Source organism: Prionailurus viverrinus, chromosome F2, assembly GCF_022837055.1.
Source record: "Prionailurus viverrinus isolate Anna chromosome F2, UM_Priviv_1.0, whole genome shotgun sequence".
In the NCBI taxonomy this organism is placed as follows: Eukaryota; Metazoa; Chordata; class Mammalia; order Carnivora; family Felidae; genus Prionailurus; species Prionailurus viverrinus.
The window spans coordinates 75,425,400-75,431,617 of NC_062578.1; the positions used below are offsets into that span (position 1 = coordinate 75,425,400).

Sequence of the window (6,218 nt, forward strand, 5' to 3'; positions counted from 1 at the left end):
CAGTTCTAGAGAATGAAGGATTTGGATTCCCGTTGGCCTTGAATCAGTTCTTCCCTGTGTGAACTCCAGGTGCCCTTATACCCGCCAACCATACTTCGTGGATGGATAGATAGGAGTCCTTTCGATATGAAAAAAACAGTGCTCAGAGAGGTTGGGTAACTTGCCCAAGGCCACACAGCTGGGGCGTGATGCATCCAGCACTCAAATCCAGACATGTCCAAGTCCAATTTGGGTTCCTTCTGTGCACTAGAGCGCTCTGACCCTGATGTTCCTCTCTGGCAGATGCCGAGTTGAAAACTGTACGCGTTGTTTTAAACACAAAAATCGGTAAGTAACAATTCATTTGCAACTGCTTTTAAAAAGGTTTCCCAGCTAAGGATCATCCTCCCGATTTGAAAATGAAAATCGTACATACAGTTACAGGAACACCCATCGGGCCTTTCCATATTTGTTCCTGAATTGGAAAGGGAGCAGCTCTGGAGGGCTACTCTTGAGGTTTGAAAAGGTGACCTCAGGCCTTTCCTGAGATTAGTGTGAAGTAGACAGGGGTGAAGTGTTTTCGTTCAGGCGATTAGAGCTGACAGGGGCCACCACCTCTGGGCCACTTTAGCTATAAGCCTCTAGGCTTTTGACGGCCACAGTGCCTTCAGGCAGAGGAAGGGTTAAGTTTGTCTCTAACTACAAAGCAGGAAAATCCCACAGTGGATTCAGCAAAACACTCATCCTCCTCCAGCCATCTATTTTTTTTCCCAATGCTTATTCATTTGAGAAAAACAGAGAGGTGGGGGGCAGCGAGAGAGGGGGGCAGAGCATCCGAAGCGAGCTTTGTGCTGACCGCACCGAGCCCGACGCGGGGCTCGAACTCCCGAACCGGGAGATCGTGACCTGAGCTGAAGTCGAGCGCTCGACCGACTGAGCCACCCAGGCGCTCCTCCACTGGTCTATTCTGACATTGCCTGCGACTTATTATTTTTATCCCTTCCCAGTGTCTAATGTATGGCATGTCACCTGGCGAAAGGAGAAACAAGTCGAAATGAGAAAGCTACTAAATAGTGCCCAAGGGTATATAGTCCTTAATCTATTCCCTTCACGCACATAGCTCTTGAAGAGACATTTTGCGGGTCTTTGTTTTCAGATGTGGTCTGGGCACGGGCAGGTGATAGCCCTGAAAGGGGAAGGGCCCCGGGTGATGTTGTTAAGATCACTGGACTGAATTCTGTGGAGAAGGGGGAGGGGGGATGGGCTGTGTCAGGTTCACATCGCACACAGGCCATTCTAGCTGAGTGTGGAGTCTGGAGTCAAGAGCACAAGGCTGGAGGCAGGGAGGCCGTCAGAAAGCCAATGGAAAAATGTTTGACTTTCTGCTCAACCTTCTAAAAGGGCAGGGATTGTGCCTACTCGTTCATCCCAGTGTCTCTAGGGTCGAATGATGTAATTTCAGTATTTCCCCACTCCCAATGGAAAGGTTAAATTTCTTTTTTTTTAAATTTTTTTTAACGTTTATTTATTTTTGAGACAGAGAGAGACAGAGCATGAACGGGGGAGGGTCAGAGAGAGAGGGAGACACAGAATCGGAAACAGGCTCCAGGCTCCGAGCGGTCAGCCCAGAGCCCGACGCGGGGCTCCAACTCACGGACCGCGAGATCGTGACCTGAGCTGAAGTCGGACGCTTAACCGACTGAGCCACCCAGGCGCCCCAAGAAAGGTTAAGTTTCAAGCAGAGCCTTGGTAGAGAGAATTGGAAGAAGGGGAAAGATTTGATAAATACGGGATAAAAGCGGAGAGGCCTTGGTAATTGCTAGAGTCGGGGTGTGAGGGCAGGAAGGAGTCTGAGATGTCTCCGGCCTTCTGGCCTGAGGACTAAGGACGAGACAGCTCTTCGCTGAGTGAGGTGAGGGCAGATTCGGGGGCGATGACGTTGGGTCAGGATGGGGTTGAGGTGCCTGTGAACGGGCAGATGGGGATGTCTTAGAGGAGACCCCCTGAGCAGCAGGTCCTTCCCTGGTCCTTGCCTTCATCCAGGGAACTCCTCCTTACCTTGGACCCCAGGACTACCTCACTTTCCCCGGGAAACCTTTCCTGGACCCAGTTGGGTTGACTGGCCTCAGCTCCCTTCCTTCCGGCCGTGGCTCTCAGTTCGCAGCTGACCCTCACGATTATGGTTAACCGATTACTGGCTGTCACCCCTCTAGAAGGTCAGCTTCATAAGGGACGGGACAGTGTCTCTTTCTGGTCACCAGTGAATTCCTAGTAACGAGTGCCATGCCTGGAACGTAGCAGACACCCAACAAATAATTGGCGAACGAACGAATAAGTGAATAAATGAGTACACGCCTTTGTAAAGAGACGAACAAGTGTCAGGACTCTCTGTCTTCAAATACGATACGATTTGAGTCACGCCTGGCTTCCCAAATGGAATCGGAGAGGCAGGTTCGTAGAGCGGGACTAACGGGAATTCCTGGGCTTGAACCCATGTGTCTGCCCTATGGCAGGTTCTTGGTGACTACTTGTGGAAGTATTCCTGGCTTTCTCATCATCTTTCTGAATGTCTTCAGGTGAGGAATACACCCTTTGGGGGCCTCAATTTTCTTATTTGTCAAAATGAGGAATCTGTCACCATTTCCCTGTGAAAAACTGAGAATCGAAGAGATAACTTGTATCAACGCCATGCAACTGGGCTAAGCGTGTCATCAAAGGCCCCAAGAGTTTGCAAAGGAAAATAAGGAAGCAATGAGTATAGCATCAAGAAGCCCCAGGTCCCTCCACACACACACACACACACACCCTTACCCCTAATTCCCCCTCTCATTTCTTTTAAACATTTTATTTTATTTTATTTTTTTCAACGTTTATTTATTTTTTGGGGGCAGAGAGAGACAGAGCATGAATGGGGGAGGGGCAGAGAGAGAGGGAGACACAGAATCGGAAACAGGCTCCAGGCTCCGAGCCATCAGCCCAGAGCCCGACGCGGGGCTCGAACTCCCGGACCGCGAGATCGTGACCTGGCTGAAGTCGGACGCTTAACCGACTGCGCCACCCAGGCGCCCCAACCCCCTCTCATTTCTCATCGGCTTTCTACAGCTGGCCACACGCCTAGAAGGAGACTGGCTTTCTTGCTGTGAACAGTTCACAACTCTTTCCGGCCGTGAGTAAAGCAGAGAAGCGTCTGAGCCTCTCAATCTGTGTGTGTTCAGCTTGCAATGCCCACCACTCCGTAGACACGCAGGGTGTGCTTGCTTCCTGACTCTTCTGCTGACCTTGGGCCTTCTCAACTCTCTGCACGGGGTTTAGCGCATAGCAGGTGCCTTGTGCGAGTCTGAGCTAAGGTTGAAGGAAGAGAAGAAGAGAGACGGGGGTTGGTGTCTGTGCTCATATCTCTTTCTTTCCAGGCACGTCAGTGTCACCAGGTGTGGGTTTCGGGACAGAGGGAAGCTTACGGGAACTGTCAGAGGGGGCTCATTGTCTGAAGCAGCCTCACACCTCTTATTTATGATAACGCCATGTGGAGCCCCCACACGTTGGCTCAGGCGGGCTCCACGTGGCCTGCCATGCTAGAAGGGTGATCCTGCAGCTGTCGCTAAATTACCAGGGGATCCTGGCCACCTCCCCGCCACTTGCCAGACTCTGCTAACGGATGCAAGAGATCGGTGATCTCCCAGCAAATGTAAGAAGCGTGACGGGAGCTCTAGAGTTCTAGATCTCTCTCTGCAGACCACAGCTCTCTCCTGAGACAAGTCAGCATGTACAAAACGGTCCCTTGTTACCCATGAAAAGGCTGTTGTGCTCAAACTGGCAAAGTTTAAGGAAAGAGGGGTGCCCTCTTGACTCCTAGCGACTGTAATCCTGGCGCTCTTAATTAAAGGCTGCTGGCGGGAAGGCTCTCCTGGCATCCGAAAACTCCCTCTGGGGCAGCTGCCGAAACACCAGCTGTTGCTGGCTAGAGCCCTGGGAGGAGAGCTGCCTGGGGGTTCCTGGGAAGCCTTGTTCTGGAAGATTCTTTGTACCTGCACGTGAGCCTCAGAGAGCTGTAAGGGGAGGCCAAGGGGCTCTCAGCACCCACCTGCCTTCTGAGGCCCAGAACCCCTGGAGGGTAAGTTGCCCTCCTTCACCATCCTCTCTCCTGCACATCCCCGCAGGCAGTTCTGGGTGAGCGGGACGTCGATGCGAGGGCTGCAGACACGGGTCCCCAAGCTCAGAGCTCAGCTTTGGTTCTAGATCTCGCTCGTTTGTCGTTGCGGGGGCGTTCAAGCAGTGGCCCTGGAATCCTACATGTGGTTTCATTTGCTGCTGGTTGAAAAGGTGCCTTATTTCACGAGAGCTCCCAAAGAGGAAACAGAACAGGTCGGGCGTCCAAAGGGGCACCTGCCTTTCCGTGGGGAGGCCGATGCGGAGGGGGCCAGGCCCCGTCGCCCGACTCTGCTGTCTGCAAGGGGGGGGCGCCCACACTAGAGGGGGAGGCGGATGTGAACGGTCCCTGCCAGCCATAACTGGCAGTCACCTAGAAATAGAAAAATGAAACAGGAGGTTATGTGTCTGTAATTCCTTCTGTCTGGGCCTCAGCTGCTGGGTGAAACGAGGTCTCAGAGCCAGTTCTGATTGTATTCGTCGGAAAGTCTGCTGCCTGCTTTTATTTTTTTTTAATTTTTTCGATGTTTATTTTGATAGAGAGAGAGAGAGAGCACGCAAGTGGGGGAGGGGCAGAGAGAGAGGGAGAGAGAATCCCAAGCAGGCTCCGCAGTTTCAGTGCAGAGCCCGACTCGGCTCGATCTCACGAACCATGAGATCATGACCTGACCCGAAACCAAGAGTAGGATCCTTAACCCACGGAGCCACCTGGGCACCTCGTCTGTTGCCTTTTTTTTCCCTATATTTTATCTTTTTTTTTTAATATGAAATTTATTGTCAAATTGGTTTCCATACAGCACCCAGGGCTCCTCCCAACAGGTGCCCTCCTCGATGCCCATCCCCCACTTTCCCCTCCCCCCCACCTCCATCAACCCTCAGTTTATTCTCAGTTTTTAAGAGTCTCTTATAGTTTGCCTCCCTCCCTCTCTAACTTCTTTTTTTGTTTTTTTTTCCTTCCCCTCCCCCCCGTGGTCTGCTGTTAAGTTTCTCAGGATCCACATAAGAGTGAAAACATATGGTATCTGTCTTTCTCTGTATGTTGCCTTTTTAACAGCAGGGCATGAGGCCCACTTTCAAGATTTCTAACCCCTCCTCAGAGGCCTCCTTCAGTACTAAGATATACAAAGGCTTTTAAGCATTGTGTACTTATTGATTTATTTTTACAATTGAGATCATTGACATACAACATTGTGTTACTTTAAGGTATACAATGTACATACATATATATTAAGAAATGATTACCCCCATAAGCTTACTTAACACCCATCCCCACACGTGGTCACGATTTTCTTTTTTTCCCCTGTGGGGGCAGGGGGAGAAGTGAAGTTATGACAGAGTGCAGCCAAGGTGGCTAAGGGGCAGAGGTGACGAGCTGTCATAGCGGACCCCCCCTTGTCTCAGAAGGCACAAGCTGAAAGATACACCCGCCCCCGGAAGGGCTCCCTGCTCCCTCCTCCTGGCATCAGCTGGGCCATTGGCATCATCTGCTCTGCCCACAGTGGCACCCGCAGACCATCGTGAGGAAGAGACATCATCTGCACAAGTTTTTTTCCTTGTGATGAGAATTTTTAAGATCTACTCTCTCTCTCTCTCTAAGTATATTTGCTTATTTTGAGAGAGACAGCAAGCAGGGGAGGGGCTTCCATGCTGTCAGCATGTGAACCATGCAACTGTGACCTGAGCCGAAGTTGGATGCTTAACCGACTGAGCCACCCAGGTGCCCCTAAGATCTCTCTTAGCAACTTTCAAACATATAATACGTATTGTTAACTATAGTCGTCTCGCTTCTACCGCACATTCCCAAGACTTACTTATTATATAACCAGAGGTTTGTATCTTTCGACCACCTCCACCCATTGCAAAGGCTTTTTAATTTCATTTACTGGATAATTGTATCCTAAGGCTCAAGGTATGTAAGATATATACATATATATGCAATGTACACACATATATATGCATGTTACATGCATGTGTACATGTAGAAGCATGCATACATATTATATGCATATACACACGTATACGTGTGTGCACAGGTATATGCATATACATAATATACTCACATGCATATGTATTTCTAAATATATACATAAGCA

At 50.1% G+C, this 6,218-nt stretch overlaps 1 non-coding gene across 1 annotated transcript; it reads right to left on the reverse strand.

The window, feature by feature from the left end:
- Positions 1-5,578: 5,578 nt before the first annotated feature.
- LOC125156790 (small nucleolar RNA SNORD35) lies at positions 5,579-5,665 on the reverse strand. Its single transcript, XR_007148774.1, has one exon. It is a non-coding gene; the product is annotated as a small nucleolar RNA SNORD35 (small nucleolar RNA).
- Positions 5,666-6,218: the final 553 nt, after the last annotated feature.